The sequence below is a fragment of the Zingiber officinale genome, chromosome 5B, assembly GCF_018446385.1.
Source record: "Zingiber officinale cultivar Zhangliang chromosome 5B, Zo_v1.1, whole genome shotgun sequence".
NCBI classification, from domain to species: domain Eukaryota; kingdom Viridiplantae; phylum Streptophyta; class Magnoliopsida; order Zingiberales; family Zingiberaceae; genus Zingiber; species Zingiber officinale.
In genome coordinates, this window is record NC_055995.1 from 23,854,348 (window position 1) to 23,872,392 (window position 18,045).

Below are 18,045 nucleotides of genomic sequence, written 5' to 3' on the forward strand. Positions count from 1 at the left end.
TCTGCTACTGATCATGGACAACAACAAGAGACTGTATGGATATAAAAACGAGTAACTCAAAGATTTTGAGTGGAAGTATCAAACATAGGAAAAATTATGAGTAGAGTCAAGGTAAAGCAGTTCTTATCCAAAAATAGCTCATGCACCAAGTTCAAAGGACTAAAGAAACAAAACAAGAAATACCCGCCTTTATACGTAGATTGCATCAACCGTCTTCAATCAACGTCCTGCAAATCACGTGATGTACAATTTAGCTAATTTCATAAACGACACTAGCTAAACTGAAACTTAACTTAATTAGGGAAAAACCTCAATTCAACTATGAACCTCGATTCACCTAAGTCAATAGCACATTCCACTCATTTTGTAACCATAATGATTCATTATTACTTTTTCCTAATCCATTTCCCTGCATAATCAAAGAACCTATACAGCAGCAAAACCATAACCCACCTAACAAATTCTGTCCGAAATCTGTAAACACAGAAAAACCAGCAACACAAAACTGCATCACAATCCTCCGAACAAGAGCCCAATCATCAATTCACCAGAACTGCCCTGTAACCCGAGACCATCACCAGTCAAGAACCCAAAGTCAAATTTCAATCACCTCCTTCAATTCTACACTGGAATCCAGAACCATTACAAAGCAAGAACAACATCCAATCCAAACCCCAATAGAAATGCCAACAAAAGTATGTTAAAGGATCATACTTACGAAGGGAATCTACTTGCTGGTTTGGTTAGGGCACGACTTGGAGAGAATCGGCGGCCGTGACTTCGGCTGAGGGTGAGATCGCAAGCTGTGGTGCCCGCGTGAGGGAGATCGGCTGGTGTCGTGATGCTGGTGCAAGGAGAAGCGACGGCTATAGCTCGAGGAAGAAGAAGTCCCGGCTGTGCACAGGAACTCACAAGGGTAATCAGGAGAAGTCGGCGGCGAGGAAAGGATTAGGGCAGGCAGCTGTGGCTCGAGAGGGAAAATCGTCGGTTGTGGTGTCGCGAGGTGAGGGGATCGCGTGAGGAGGAGAGGGAGTTCGGCGATCAAGGTTAGGGCACGAGAGAGATTTTAAAGGAAAGGAAAATTAAAACATTTAAGGAAATTAAACATTTCCTCGTTTAAATCGGATAACTTAAACAGACTTTTCCTTGGCCCAATAATTAATCCCCTTAACCTACCTCATACGAGCTCCAATTAATTCTCAGAACATTTCTATAAATTTCTAAAAATTCCAATAAGATTATTCGTCCCTTAGCCTTATTATTTAATTATTATTTGGGTACCGTATTTTACAGGAGGAGAATGTAGAGTTTGAGTTATGAAATTCTCCATATTCAAAGGGGGAGAATGTGAAACCCTCATTCATGCTTTAGCATGAAGAAAAAGTTGGGGGTAGTGGATGATCCTAACTTAAAGGTATTGTCAAACATCAAAAAGGGAGAGATTATTTGTGCAACTTTCCTCTGGGTTAAAGTTTAACCAGGTTGACTAAGCTTGAGTTGGCTCAAGCTTGAGTCTTGATGTTTGAATTTTAATATTTGATAATATATGAAGATTACTAGTGTAATTGTCTATCTGGGAGATTAACAGTCAAAGGTTGACCAGATTCTTTGTTGGTGCGGGAAGTATCCGACGATCGAACCTTTGTTTTGATTATGTCAAAGGGTTCAAAGTTAAGTTATTTTGTTATCTAATATGTGTGAATGAGATTACAGGAAAGTCCTAAGTGTACTTAGGTAAAAGTCCTAACTATGGTTAGGCAGGTAGAAAATCCTAGAGGGTGGTAACCCTAGGTGGAGGAAAACTCTAAGGGGCGGCAACCTTAGGTCCTAGGGGGTGGTAACCCTAGGTGGAGGAAAACCCTAAGGGGCGGCAACCTTAGGTCCTAGGGGGTGGTAACCCTAGGTGGTGGAAAATTCTAGGGGGAGGGGTAACCTTAGGTCCTAGGGGGTGGTAACCCTAGGTGGTAGAAAACCCTAGGGGTGGTAACCCTATGTCCTAGGGGGTGGTAACCCTAGGAAAAAAGTCCTGTCGGTCTAGAGGACCGGACTAGCATCAGGTATGTTCTCCTGAGTGGAGTAGGTGAGGACGCGTTCCCCGGAAGAGGGAACAGTAGGCATCGGTTCGACCTAGGGTTTCCGGTCGGAAATCCGAAATCAGAACCAGACAGTCCAGAGACTGTCAAAATATTTCTGTTAGTATGTTTATTATGTGCTAACTTTGTCTTGCAGAATATGTTGGTATTTTGTTGACTAACATACTTTGCAGGGACTAAAGAGCAAAGTTTGCCTCGGGTGAACAATACCCGTGAACAATACCCGAGGCACCCTCATGGAGCTCGGAGGCGCCTCAGGTGCAGAGTAGGAGAAGTGCGCGTAGCAAGGCTGGAGGCGCCCTCATGGAGGCTTGAGGCGCCTCAGACAGTTTTGAAGGTGCCTTCAAGGGGTATGGAGGTGCCTTCAAGAGGATCAGCGAGGACTTCTTTAGCGCTCATCCGCGCGACTGACTCGGCAGTGATGGAGGTGCCCTCAAGGGGCTTTGAGGTGCCTTCAATAGCCATTATATGCAGATCTCGACTAGTAGCTCAATTCAACAACTTCCAAATGATCCTTCTTCCATGTGCTGCGAACGAGACGATCCAGAACAGCTGTAGCAACACCCCGACGGCCATGAACTTCAAATTTAGTATTTCTGTTGTCGGTATAACTTATTTTTTGCATTACTTGTACTTCATAGTTTTATATTTGTGAACTTATAGTGATTGCCCAAAGTAAATGCTCAATGAGCGTAGGCCTTGGAGTAGGAGTCGCCCAAGGCTCCGAACCAAGTAAAAATACTTGGGTCTTCTTGTGTGTGTTTTATTTGTTATTCTGCTGCGTTACTCGAACATTTTTGAATTTGATAAGTGAAAGCCATGAGCGCTATTCACCCCCCCTCTAGCGCATCTCGATTCAACATTCTTGACTGGGAAAGTCCTAACTAGATGTTAGGCAAGGACAAGACCAATGAGATGGTTGGTAAAAGAAGAAAAACCAAGTTAGTTATGGAGGACCAGACACTTGCTGTGGAAATTCCTGGTGAGTGAAGCTAGATAGATGAAAAGTTTTGGTAAATGAAGCTAGGTAGTTGAATAGTCTTGATACGTAAAGCCAGACAGATAGAAAGTCCTGGTGAGTAAAGCCAGGCAGATGGAAAATCCTGGTGAGTGAAGCCAGACAATTGGAAAGTCCTAGTGAGTGAAGTTAGCCGGATGGGAAGTCTTGATGAGTAAAGCTAGGAAATTGGAAAGTCCCGGTGAGTGAAGTCGGGCAGTGAGTAAGTCCTAATGAGTGAAGTCAGATAGTGGAAAATCCAAGCAGGTCAAATGATTGACCGGACACCTAGTGAAAAGTCCAAGTGGGTCTAAGGTTGACCGAACACTTGGCATGAGGAGAAATATTCAAGTGGATCAAAGGATTAACCAGATGGTGGAAAAGTCCTAGCAGGTCAAGGGTGACTGGATGTTGGGAAAGGAACCCTAGGACTTAGGTTTAGGAGCTAGGGTTGCCAAATTGATTGGGACAATCTATTTAGAAGATCTTAAGCGATTAAGCTCTAGCTTAATTGCTTAAGGCTCAAAATTGCAAGAACAGAAGGGCACTGAATCACTTAGGGTAAGAGATTCAGTAGACCTTAAGCAATTAAGGTAATCACTTAAGAAAGCTTCTATTCAAAACAAAAGCTGGGGTAAGCGATTAAGAAGGGAATCTTAATCGCTTACGGCGTTTCTCACGATCGAGCAAAAGGTGTTAGACCCCGTTGTTGTTTTGATATGATCAACCAAGTTGGTTAGGTCCTGCTTTGTGTTTGATCCCTGTGTCTGAGTGTGCAGGAGCTTAGGAGCGCATGAAGTTGAGCGAAAGATGCAGCTAGCGAGAAGGGCGGCATGGGAAGGGAGCCGACGGGCTCGGTGCGTCTGAAGGACGAGAGAGCTGCGGACGAGTACATCGGTGGGTGAGAAGAACATGCGTGGCCTTCAAGGGATGTTAAGCTGGGAAGGAAGGCTGCTTGAGGAGAAGGCCGAAAATTGGGTTCGGGTGAGCCCTATTTCGGTTGGCCGGAATCACCCAAAAGAACGGAGCTTTGGAAGTTGAAGCAGAGAAGCGAGTATGCTGGAAAACCTGCTCAAGGCCCCTTCATCATGGCTTGAAGGCGCCTTCACCTTAAAGGCACCTTCAAGACTTGATGAAGGTGCCTTCATCTGGTCAAAATGACTGTTTGCACTGTGGATAGAGTTCTATCCGCTCACTCCCTTGGAGGCGCCTTGGACCTCCGAGATAGAATTTCCAGAGGCTATATAAAGGCCCCTGGAGCTAGGAATTAATCATCAATTGTTCTTTCAACTCAGTAGTCATTCCTAGCAACTTGTCTGAGCTTTCCATTATGTAAAAGGCTTCTTCGCCTTCAGAGAAGGAGATCTTTTCAGAGCGCTTTTCTTCTGCCTTGGATTAACAATCGTCTTAGTTGTAACCAAGTAAATCCCTGAGTCTGTTTCTTTGTTTATTTTACTGTTGCTTATTATTTTGAGTTGAAAGCATGAGGAGGGTATAATTTTTTTATTTTCAGGCAATTCACCCCCCTCTTGCCGGTCTCCGCTGCACCTAAATTGGTATCAGCGCCAAACCGCCTCAGAAGGACTAACCACTGACTGAAGCACAACGATCAAGACGATGGTCGGAGCGAATATTCATCCTCCTAAGTTCGACGAAGACTTTGCGACATGAAAACGCCGGATGGAGGTATTTTTTAAAACCGACTTTGATATTTTACTAACTATGAAATATGGTTTTGAAGTTCCGAAAGACAAAGAAGAGCATCAGTGGAGCAAGAAGGAGCAAGCCGATTTTGTCACCAACGGAAAGGCAGAGTTCGACCTGCTTAGCGTGCTGCCACCACAAGAGGTAAGTTAGATCAGAAGCTACGACTCTGCGAAAGACCTCTGGGAAAAATTCCTGGAGCTTCACGAAGGTACATCCGAAGCAAAGCTTGCAAGATGCAATATCCTCCGGACTCAACTTACGAACATCCGGATGAACCAAGGCGAGTTAAGTTAAAACAAACCAAGTTTAGTTAAACCAAACCAAGTTAATTTAAACCAAACCAAGTTAAGTTAAAACAAACCAAGTTAAGTTAAAACAAACCAAGTTAAGTTAAACCAAACCAAGTTAATTTAAACCAAACCGGATGGGTGGATGAGAGGCTTTATATAGAGGCTACAACAGGGACTTAGAGGAGTAATTGATTTAGACCTCCTGATGGGCTTGGGCTTCCTGTGTTCGGCTCAATCACCCAACCCAAGTCCATCAATAATAACCTATACCACTAAAGGATTATTATTGAACTACCGCACCAATCCCATATTATAATATGGGCTCCTTCTTATCATGAGTGCGTTAAACTCCCTGTGTTTAAGATAGTCAAAGACCTAATAATAATAGATCGGGTTTAGGATATCGAATGTCTCTAAGGCTAAGGGAAAGTCTTATGCTAGGGTTTCATATGACTATAGCAAGGAGAAGTCAAGAAATGGCAAGGGAAAGCCATTTAAAGGTAAGGAGAAACTAACCAAAGACATGATGTCTAAGGTTAAAAAGGTTAAGTTTGATAGATTGAATGGGTGCGATAGAGGGGGGGGGGGGGGGTGAATATCGCGCCTTTTTAAAGACTTCTCTCTTCCTTTGAAATCAGAGTTGTGCACACCGGAAAGTAAATAGACAAATTTGTTTACTTCATTCGGAGTCTAGGTCGACTCCTACTCGAAGGCCTGCGGTCCTTGACTGCACCGATGAGCAATTCACTAAGATTCTTCTTCCCGAGAACTTCGGAAAGAAGTAATGCGTACAAAATACAATGATATAAGATAGTAACAACCTACTATCTTATATAAGATTAAGTGCAATAGAAAAACAATAAAGTATATTGACTGTATGTAAGAGTTGAAGCTTGGTCGGCACTTGTTTACGTGTAGAGGAATTGTAGAGCAGTCGCACGAGTAGAACTAGCATAGAATTGAACCACAACAGATTGCATTATCAGCCTCCGACCTCGAGCTTCAATTTATAAGATCGTCGATGTTCGGTCGACCAATCCCTGTGTTCGGTCGACCGAACTAGCTCCCTTCCTTCCTGGCTGAGATCTGATTGTTGATTCGATCTTCGACATTAACTGTCCATTAAGGGTTCAGTCGACCGATCCCTTTGTTCTGTTGACTTAACATGCTCCTGCCCTGTTCGTCGAGATTCGCCGAGATTCGCATTTACTGTGCATTTAATATTGATCGTTTGGTCGACCGATCATCCGATTCGGTCGACCGATCAGTGTAGTTTTCTTCTGCTCCTGATCATTGCTGTCTGTGCTGAGTCATCATGGTTCGGTCGATCGATCTTACTGTTTGGTTGACCGATCATGGCTTGATCGAACTCGGTTTGATCTGAACACTGCTTTGATCTACAAAACAGATGTTAGCACAGTAATAATATTATAATGCATGAGTAATATAAAAGATAGTAGAACTGTCTTAATCTCAACTTTGAAACCTTCTCGGTTTCTTTAGTTGGATCAGCGACCAAAGGTTGTTCCCTATGGGAACCCGACCTCACTGTCGCTCCTCCAGTTGTTTCCCTCAACCTACCTGCCAAACTTAGATCCTCCAGATCTAGTTTAGACTTTTCACTTAGCTTTGATCGGCTCGCCAGGACTTTTTCCTTGATCTTCGATCCTCCAGACCTCTCGATCACACCGCCAAGCGTCGGGTCCCCTCGACCCACTTGGACTTGCACCTGGGTTCCACGATCTGCTAAGATTTCTCCTGCCTAGCCTCCAACTAGGTCTTTCCGATTGAGTAAATAGCCTGCACACTCACAACAAGACTTAACTTGAACCTTTGACAACATCAAAACTTAGGTTTGATTCTGGTGCAACTTGCACCAACAAAGTTTGTAGGCTAAGTGTCACCCGAGGTACACTGATGTGGCTTAGTAATTATGGATGAGTCACCTAGGGAGGTGGCTAAGGCTAACAGCTCTAGGGGGAGCTCAAAGAGTCTTTGGGACCTATGATAAATGGATCTCAAGTAGACCATGCTTGGGATGTGGCTAAGGCTAACAGCTCTAGGGGGAGCTCAAAGAGTCTTTGGGACCTATGATAAATGGATCTCAACTAGACCATGCTTGGGATTTAAGATGGGTCAACAAATGTGCCAAAGGGCTTTAGAGATAGATTTAAGTCTCAAACCTAGGGAATTGACACATACAAGATGTGTTGTCATGGAAGAAATATGACATTAGGGCCATATGACATGAAAATTAGTTTTAGATGTATAGATATCATATAAACAAATGTTAGGGATGCATTGAGGTTTAGTATGGGCAAATACATCAAGAGGAAGCCAAAACTACGACTTTAGGTCAAGGCTAAATTGAATCATTTAGATAATTTTAGGTTTTGTGTCAATCTTGGGATTTTAGATATGTACATTTTTAAATATAATTTTTTCAAGTAGACATGGATAAAATAGACCTCTCCACAAAATTTAGGGATTTTTGGATGTTTATAGAATTTTTAATGCATTTCTGAAGTTGGGTCAGAAATTCTTTTGGGCTGAAAAGGGGTGCCAGTCGACTGATGTAGTTACCAGTCAACTGGTAACACTGTTCATCAGACACAGAATGGCTCTGTTGGGTTGTTTCGATGAGGGCAGTTGACTTAGACTTATGACAGTCAACTGATACAGTCTGAAAATTATTTTTCAGCATTGTGTTTGACCGGGACAACTCGTAATAGGTGTATGAGATCCTTGGGAGATAAATACACTAGTTTAGGATCAGTTTGGATGATCAAGTTTCAACAATTAGGATATTGTTGGAAGCTTTTTTGATATTAGGCAAAGGGGGAGAAGTAAGGTTTTAGTTGAGAAAACCTTAAATGCCTTTGCAGTGAGAAAATCCTAGCTAATGGGGAGCTTAGGTATAGGGGAGCCTTGTGATAGGTTCTTAAATATCCATGTGATAAAATTCCTAGCTTAATGGGGAGCATACGTGTTAGGGAAGCCTTGTGATAGGTTTCAATACATGTTGCATATTTCCATGGCAGTGTAAGTCCAAGTGTATAGCCTTAGCAGCGTAAGTCCAAATGTATTATTAGCATGTTGTTTTGCTATTATATTTTCCCTAACTTAAACGTATTTCCAAATATTAAAAAGGAGAAAATTGTTGGATGCAATCTTGAGGGTCTGTGTGAGCATGTGTTTTGATGTTTGAGCAAACGGTTTAAGTTAGACTTACCCTTGTATTTGATATGTGTATGTGAGTGTGCAGGTATACATGATACATATATGACTCAGCTTGATGACTTTGGGTCCGGTGAAGGATGGAGCATCCAAGGTACCGTGGACAAGACAACAAGGACAAAAGCAGAGGGAAACAACTTTGAGGCATACATGAAGGATGGTATTGGGACTAGCCATGGGCTTGAATGTATCCAAGAGATGAGAGTCAAAGGAAGTAGACTTGAAGGCAAGAGGTCAATGCTGCAAGGATGAGTCAAGTGAGTCGTGAGGGTGAGGTTCTGAGTACTGAGAGACTCTACTCAGGGTACTAGTCGACTGATGAAAGTATCAGTTGACTGATTTAGTTGACTGATTTAGTTGACTATGAAGTCGATTGGGAGCAAACATAATGCCTCTATTCGTTTGGCCAGTGTGGAGCAGTCGACTGGTACTTTCACCAGTCGACTAGTATTGAGTCGTTGGGTCGTAACAGTCAAGTTTCCATAGAGAGCATTCGATTGACACTTTTACTAGTCGGCTGATAGGTGGGGTTTTCTAACCCATAGCCTATATAACCAAGGATTGGGAGCTTGGTTAAGGTTGACGAAATTAGTGGTGGTTAACCAAATTAGAGTATCTAAGTGCTCAAGTGATCTAGTGTGGTCTTATGCGAGTTGTGGCGAAGTTTCTCCACCCACAAGGAGCTACGCGAGCTAGTCGAAAGTTCTCTAGGGAATCATCCACCGACAGATTGAGATCGTCCACTTTACGGACAGCCGTGGAGTAGGAGCTTTATCTTAGAACCACGTAAATCGGCGTGTTAGCGGTTTGGTGTTTCTTCCTTATTGTTTTGCATTATTTATTTGTATTTTCGCTCTGTAACTAACATGTGTAGGAAGAGAGAATTGCGGATTAGGGGTAACCAAGCTATTCAATCCCCTTCTAGCCGATCACCGATCCCCAACAAACATTTCACGGGCAAGTCTCATAATAATATATGGCCAATCGGTCTAAAGTGCCGATCGAATCTTCCAGGACTGGGCTCCCTCCTCTTCAAAAATAGGTATCACAGTATAGAGTCGTTCGACTAAAGATCCAGTCAGGATACCTCCATGGGACAATATTGTTAGAGAATAACAACTACTTGTTAGAGAATATTCTACTTCTATAGCATATGCATGAAATGGAGCCTTCCTCGAAGGGTGGTTATACATCTTCCATCACCCAACATTCTGACGGCATATTCTCTCAACCGCCTTATTGATGGCAGAAGTTATAAGAGGTGATTCATAAACTGGTAAGGGAAGATTCCTCGGAGGATAACTACACATCTTTTAGGTTGTACATCTTCCATCATCAGATATATTCTGACACCAAATATTCCTTATTGCCTCATTATTACGGAGGTTATGAGTGGTGATATAAAAGGAGGTGCTCTCCATGGGCGAGGTATGCTCACATTTTTACTTATGCAATACATTTTTACAAACTTGAGATCACGCAACTATTTTTCTTCTTCTCCACTTTTCACTTGTCCACCGTACTGATTTGAGCATGGGAGAGCCTACGTCAAGGACCCCCTCTCTGGTTCTCGCTATAACATTCCCTTTGCTCTCTCTCTCTTTGTGGTGTGCACAGGAAGGAGTGCCCTAGAGGAGTGCTAGGTGGTGGTTCTTCTCCATCCTAGAGTCCTCTCTCAGTCAACAATAGAGCCACGTACCTAGAGTGCCATCTCCATCACTTTCAAAAAGGATCAAATTTAGCACCGTCTGTGGAAACTTTTGCTTAAATCTAAAATGAGGAGATGGAAGAAGTTGGACAACTCACAATCATCACTTTATCGCATGAAGATTTAGAGTTACACATAGCTACACAAGCATAGAAATTGGCGAAGTAATAACAAGCGGCAGCGGAACGCCCCTTGCCAAATGACTTGACCCTATCGATGGCAGGGCCACATGCCGAGCAAAGGCCATGGGTGGAGGGGCCAACTAGGTTTCAACCAACTCCTCCTCCCCCAGCTGGTTTCATGCCAGTGTCTATGCGGCGAGTTAACTTGCCGCCTGTATCCATCCCCGATTGCCTATCACTGGGCATTATTCCGCACACCTCTCAAGGAGATGGGCTGAGAAGAAAAGCCCCAAATATCATCTTCTAGAGATGCATCAGGGCAAGATCTATGCAAGAGAAAAGCCTCGATGGTCAACAGGTCCCCTGAGAGGATAAGCATGCTAGTCTCTCACGAAATCTTGGAGGACAAGCTACCGAACCACTTCCGACCCCTGATGATAGGGGAATATGGAGGGGCACCAACCTAGCAGACCACCTTCTTAAGTTTGAAAACACAACCATTCTTCACCAATATACAGATAGTGTAAAATACCAAGTGTTTCTCACCACTTTCTTTGACTTGACACAGAGATGGTTTAACCAGCTCCTAACTAAATCCATCTACTGCTTCAGGAATTTCCACAAGACAGTCCTTCACCATTTCGCTAGCAACCACCAGTACCACAAAACCACGCTGAGCTTATTCTCCTTCAAATAGGGCCCCTAGAAGAAATTAAGGGCCTATATCAAAATGTTCAACCAAATGACCATGGATGTTCCTTTATCAACCCTAGAAAATTTGATGAGCATCTTCTCTCAAGGGCTAATAGATAGTGAATTTTTCCATTCCCTAATAAAGAATCCCCCAAGGAACTTCGATCATTTTCTTGGAAGGGCAACCAAGTATATTGATATAGAAGAAGCCTAATTCACTCAGGAGAAGGAGGTCGCTATACCAACACCCACTTCTGAGCACCGAGCTCCTTCCCCTTCGATGCCGCAGAAAGAACCCGGAGTAGGGCCCTAATTACAACTTCATGAGCCATAGCTTCACATTGTCTAGCCCGTGGGAGCCAAGTGAACATGATTCCCTAAGCCCTCATGCTGGGCTCCCAAGTTCTGCACTTACCAAGTATATTGAAGTAGAAGAAGCCTAATTCACTCGAAAGGAGGAGGTCACCGCACCAACACCCACTCCGGAGCGCTGAGCTCCTTCCCCTCCTCTTCCCCATAAAGGACCCTGAGCAGGGCCCCAACTGCAGGTTCATGAGCTGCATCCTCATATTGTCCAGCACATGGGAGCCGAGTGGACATGATTCCCTAAGCCCTCATGCTGAGCTCCTAAGTTCTACACTTACCATTAGTCAAAGATGCATAATACTCAAGATTGTTATCGCTATAATCAAGAGAAGCGTCGAGAGGATAACCCATGGTTTCTCTAATGCTCGTCATCTCCCAATAATCGATATAACCAATGATCAAACGGGCCATCCCAAAGAGATCAGCGCGATGCTGGGCGATGACCACAGGCACCCTAGAAACAAGAGAACCAGGCCTAGACCCCTGCACAGGTTGAACAAGAGTGCCCTCTGATGTGGTAAGAAAAAAACCGTAATAATGTCGCTCATGGGGATATTGATATAATTGCAGGAGGTCCGACCAACGGAGATTCAAACCGGTCGAGAAAGTCACACGTTTGTTAATTAGAAATCACGTCGTTAGCTATAAGCCAAGAGCAGCCACAAGGGAAAAAGATTATTTTTTGGCCCAAGGATTTGAAAGGGGTGGAAATACCCCATGACGATATTTTGATTATTAAGGCTGTTATAGACAATTATAGCAAACATCGCACTTTTGTTAACACAGATAACTCTGTGAATATCATCTTCAAGAAGACATTCAAGAAGCTACAAATAGAGAAGAGAGAGCTTTAGCCCATGATGATGCCATTATATGACTTCACAAGCAATGAAGTCCAACCACTCAACCAGATTAAGCTAGTCGTATCCTTAGGGGAGGAACCCATAATGAGAACGTGCTGATTGATATTCATCGTGGTGGACGTGCCCTCAGCATACAACTTCATTTTGGGCTGGTCAACCTTAAATGAATTTTGAGTAGTTGTCTCAACTTTCTGCCAGAAAATCAAATTCCCCATGGATAATCAAGTCAAGGAAATCAAAGAAAAACTAGTTGGTGGCACAAGTGATACGTTGATATCATCAAGATCGAGGCTAACAAAGCTTGAAAAAACTAGCAAATGGAGGTTAGTGTCATTTGTGAAGCACCCCCGACACTAAGGTAATGAAGATGGAAAGTATTTGGAGTGACCTTAGAGTGCAAATTATCTATAACCATATAGGGGTTGAGAATATGCTTGTAATACATTGATGTAGTATGTTGAATGTTTATACTTAATGAAAATACAGACTATTTTATCTTGAAAGCCCTATGCCCCAGACTCCTAAGACATCCAGGTGGGTTATAAGTGAGCATGCTCTCATGCCTATGTCCTCAACTCCTAAGACATTCGATCAGATTATAAGTGAGTCCACTCTCATGCCTATGTCCTAGATTTTTGGGTCATTCGGTTGGGTTATAAGTGAGCATGCTCTTGTGCCTATGTCCTAGACTCCCAAGTCATCCGGTTAGATTATAAGTGAGAATATTCTTGTGCCAATGTCCTAGACTCCCAAGCTATTTAGTTGGGAGCCTGCTCTCATGCTAATATCTTAGACTCTAGAGACATTCATCCGGGTTATAAGTGAGCATACTTTTGTGCTTATGTCCTAGACTCCCGAGCCATCAGGTCGAGTTATAAGCGATTATATCTCATGCCTATGTACTAGACTCTCGAGACGTTCAGTCAGGTTATAAGCGAGTCTACTCTCACGCCTATGTCCTAGACTCCTGAGCCATCCGTTCAAGTTACAAGTGAGTATGCACTTGTGCCAATGACCCAGACTTCCGAGCCGTTCAACTGGATTATAAGTGAGCATGCTCTCGCACATATGTCCCAGACTCCTGAGCTACTGGGCCGGTGTATAAGTGAGCATGCTCTCATGCCTATGTCTTAGACTCCTAGTTGTCCGATCAGGCTATAAACAAGCATACTTTCATGCCAATGTCTCAGACTCTTGATCTGTTCGGTAAGGTTATAAGCAAGTAGGCTCTTACACCTATGTCCCAGACTCCTGAATTGTCAGGCCGAATTATAAGCGAGTATACTCTCACGCCAATATCCCAGACTCCCAAGCCATCTGACCAGATTATAAGCGAGCATGCACTCGTGCTAATGTCCTATACTCCTGAGCCATTCAGATAGGTTATAAGCGAGCCTTCTCTCAGGTCAATGTCCTAAACTCCCGAGAGGTCCGGCCATATTATAAGCGAGCATGTTCTCACGCATATTTCATAGACTCCCGAGAAGTTCGATCGAGTTATAAGTTAGCATGTTCTCATGCCTATGTCTCAGACTCCCAAGATGTTCGGCTAGGTTATAAGCAAGTATGCTCTTGCACCTATGTCCTAGACTTCCGAACCATTCGTCCAAGTTATAAGTAAGCTTAATCTAACACTTATGTTCTAGGCTCCCTGTTACAATTCCGCAAGTGCATGAATTCGTCGTCAGTAATATAAAAGATTGTCGAACCCACAAGGACTAGTTATAAGCACTAGTGATGGCACACTTAGGATTAGTTACACTATCGATGGTTGTAAGTAATCTAAGAAAAGAGATTAGAAAGCGGAGAATGAGAACTAGCAACAAGAAGAAATCAACCTGGTTAATGAAGAGTTCTAGGAGTTTGGTTTCATTGTGGTGGTATTGATGTGTCTCATGCTATCCTATACTCATTGTCCATCAGCATGCATTCGTCTGAAGCTAAAGCAACCATCCTTGAGCACCAAACAAAGACGATCCCTATGAAATCTTGTTACGGTTAACCCCTGTCACTAGGGCACCTCAGTAGATCACAAGGACACGACTCTTATTGATGTTATCAAGGATAGAATTAAGAAGCTTAGTTTGGTCTCTTACTTTCTTGTGGAGAAGTCGCCTTTCCTTTCAAGGAAGTACCCTAAATGTCCGTGAACGGGTTACCCCTATCACTAGGGCCCCTCGAGTGTATGATCTAAGGTATTCCCTCTACGAGATTGGCAATTCCTATACAATCAATCAACATGACAAAGAGATCGAGTAGTCGAAACAAAGCAAGCGAAATCATCCAATGAATATAAGCGTAACATGAGTTTTACATCAAAACCAATCCACAATTACTCCCTCATCCTAGAACAAGGACTCTACTCTATAGACGCTGGAGAAAACCCTGAAGACATAATGAATCTAAACATACAATCCTCAAAAGCAAAGAGAGAAAGAAGAAGTATGCTTATCCAACGATGATGAGTGATCTTCGGATCCAATCCTTTGCTTATGGAGTTGATATGGTGATGAAAGGTCGTTGGATTGATGTCCTAGATGGCGTGGAATGACACCAGAGTGATTCTCCTCTTGACGGCTCACCTCCCGACTCCCCCCCCTCGGAAAAAGGGTTAAAACCCCTTTTATAGGTTAGGACGGGACGCGGCGGCACAATCGTGCAAGGATGGCACGACCATGCCCTTTCTTGGCTCTGGGTGAGCTACACGGCTATGCCAATTGGCACGGCCGTGTGATGCTGGGACTCGGCTCTGGGGACACGGCCGTGTAGGGTTGCACGGCCGTGTGGTGCTTGATCTCGGTCATGGGAGGCATGGCCGTGCAGGGTTGTACGACCGTGTTATGATCCGCCTCTGGGTTGGCCCACGACCGTGCAAGGGTTGCACGACTGTGCACTTCTCCTCTTCTGTTTGGCCACATCGCTGTGCAAGGTTTGCACGACCATGTTCTCTGGCTCGCTCCGGTGCGTCGACAAACGCTGTTTTCGCTCTGAAAGTTGTTCTTGTCAACACAAAACCAAACAAAGAGTAGATATCTATGTAAAAGAGTATATATGATGAATACATGATAAAAGAGGCGATCATACAAAGAATATATACGTATAAAACAAGCGAATGTGCGTAAAAGCATGCATAAACTATCATAATATTTACACACATCACACCCCTAGAATTGAACCTTTGCTTGTCCTCAAGCAAAATACTACAAACTATGTTCATGAGCACCTGGCAGTGTTCCATAATCCCTAGTGCATTCGCCTAACTCTATCAACTAGTTTCATTGATAAGCATGATTATAGAGTTACCTAAGTATGACCTAAGCATAAGTTCTTTGTGCTCGGTGTAATAAGTAGTTCAAACTCTTCAAGTTTCAATTTTTTTTGTCCTAGTTAAGTCATCATACAATTGAGTTCCTAATATTCCTGGTGATAGACACTTATTTGCCACACACTTGGTTCGTTTTTCTTAAGTTACACAAGGTCTCAAAGGATGCTACTCGGAATCAAGAGAAACATAACATTCATTTCTCCAGTAACCTAACTCGGTCTTAAAGGGGTGAATTGTTAGTTTTCACTCACAACAACTATTTTTTTTTATCCCTTATTTAATTTTTTTTTGGTGCTATAGTGTAGCACTAATCACACATGCGGGATGCATATGTTGGGATTTAGATTTTTCCAAATGAGCCTCCATGATCCGAGGTCATCTAGTAACCAAAATGTAAATAAGAAATCCTCATGGAAACACAAGTACTAAACAATTTGGATGAATCATAACTATTCCAAAAATATTTCTACTATTCAAGCTTAAGTACTTAGGTGTAGTGTAAATAAGATCCTTAAGGTTAGGCCAAAACTTATACCAAAATCCATACAATACTTAGCTTATTTCATGCTACTAGAGATAGAGTAAGGAGATACACCAAACATACTAACACTATCTTGACAACTCATAAACTAAGAAAATGCTAGTCATTTTGCTATCAGACAAGTAGCAGAAAAAGTAGAAGGTTTGATGTTCTCAAATATGCCTCAAAACTAGAAATATGAATAAACAAAGCAAAGTGCAAATAAAAACATAAAACTATAAAAATGCAAATAAAAAAACAGACTAATAAAAATAAAATATGCAAGGAAAAAATAAAATGCAAAAGAAAAGAAAACTCGACTCGACTCGACTCAGGTTGTGCAGACAGACACAACACCCTCCCAGACTTAGATTTTTCATCGTCCCAATGAAATCAATACGATGGCGGGGGTGAGGGATAAGGGGGTCCCTGATAACCATGATTTTACTGTATTATTTTGATTCATACATGCATGGTTTGATGCTATATTCATAGATGAAACCTATATATGCATCACATTTAATGCATTATCTTTATTCTTGGACTTAATTACAAATTATCTTATTTTTGGTGCTATTTGATGCTAATATTTGATTCTTATTTTGTATGCTTCAAAGGATTTTGGATTTGGATATATTCGAATCGAATTTGTGCTCGAATCGGAGTTTAAACGAGAAGATCAAGCTGCGGAGCACTATGGACCGTTCATCAAAGATCGGAGGGATCTGAGCCATCCATTGAAGATCTGGTCTATCCGACCTAAGGGAGAGTAGATCCAGACCCTAGATTAAGATCAACACCTTTGGATTGGAGTTTAAGTGACTTTTCACCGTTGATCAAGATCTGAATTACTCCTAGCCGTCCGTTCAGATCTGGATCTGATTTAAAACAGAAGCTATAGTAGCTTCATGTTTGTTGATCTCCTATGCTTCACGTCACACAGCATATCTCGGTGATTCTGACCCCTTCTCCACTTCCAGATCCATTTTTCGGCCAACTTCATCAGCGACGATGTTCTCAGATTCGTGCGACCAGCTTCCGGCCATCTGACCTCGCTCCAAGGCGTTCATACGGTGAGAATTTTGTTTGCGATCCTCTATTTTTGTTGCCGTCGATTTGGAGGCGTTCCTCAGATTAGTGGTTCCGCTTCCCATCAGAGAGCATTGGTGGCGTTCCTCCACTTCTACTCAACCGTTTCTGACGACATTCCATCCATCATCAACTCCACATCAGATCAGAGTTCACAGTTCATGGAATTGCAGATTTTCTGAGTTTGGCAACTCCGATCTTCATCAGTTTTGTTCGGAGAGGTTTCCTACGATGCTGGTGGAGGTTGAGCTGAGCTTCGTTACTGAGAATGTTTTCCCCGGTTGCTGAAGTGAGGTTTCATTGATGCTTCCTTGTGTGACGACAAGGAGAAATTTCCGTGAAGATTGGTTTGGTGTAGAGATGGGTTAGGATTTATTTTTTGCATTCTTTTTATTGCTGATAGATTTAGATTTCAGTTTATGTTATTTGGATTTTGTAATTGTAGTTCTTTCTAGATTAATTGTTTTAATTCAAGTGTATTGGGTAATTTAGTTTCAATTGAGTTTGAAGTTGTTGTTAATTTTGCTTAAGCTTAGATTGCAGTACTATTGAGTAGTTCAATTTCTGTAGTTAAGATTTAAATGTTGCTTTAGATCGTATTCCATTTATATCTAGTTATTTCATTCTTAGTTTAAGTAAGCCGACGGTTAAATCATAACGTAGTGTGACAATGCGTTATGGATTGATTGTTGGTTCCTAGGTACATTTCATTTATGCATTAGATTAGTTTCTTATTTGCTTGCTTTTCATTTGTTAGATTTAGATTCAAAGCTTAAACCCCCATTTATATATTAAAACCCAAAAATAGGAATAACATGCAATCCTAGATTACATCCTACCATTAGTTCCTCGAGAGATTTGATCCTGGGCTCGTTATTACAACATCATTGTGTAGTTAAGGGGTTCAGTGATATCATTTGTTAATTTGATTTGCGGGTGTGATAGATTGCTCATATCAAATTTTAGCGTCATTGCTGGGGAAGAGTATAGGGAGAGAGTTTTCTCCCTCAAATCTGAGCCGTCCATCCTTGTAAG

The 18,045-nt window shown here is 42.4% G+C and overlaps 1 long non-coding RNA gene across 1 annotated transcript; it reads right to left on the reverse strand.

Moving 5' to 3' along the window:
* Positions 1-205: 205 nt before the first annotated feature.
* Positions 206-775, reverse strand: LOC121987301. The gene is made up of 3 exons (XR_006113479.1): positions 719-775; positions 454-558; positions 206-227 (listed from the first exon to the last, which is right to left on the reverse strand). It is a non-coding gene; the product is annotated as an uncharacterized LOC121987301 (long non-coding RNA).
* Between the last annotated feature and the right edge of the window lie 17,270 nt (positions 776-18,045).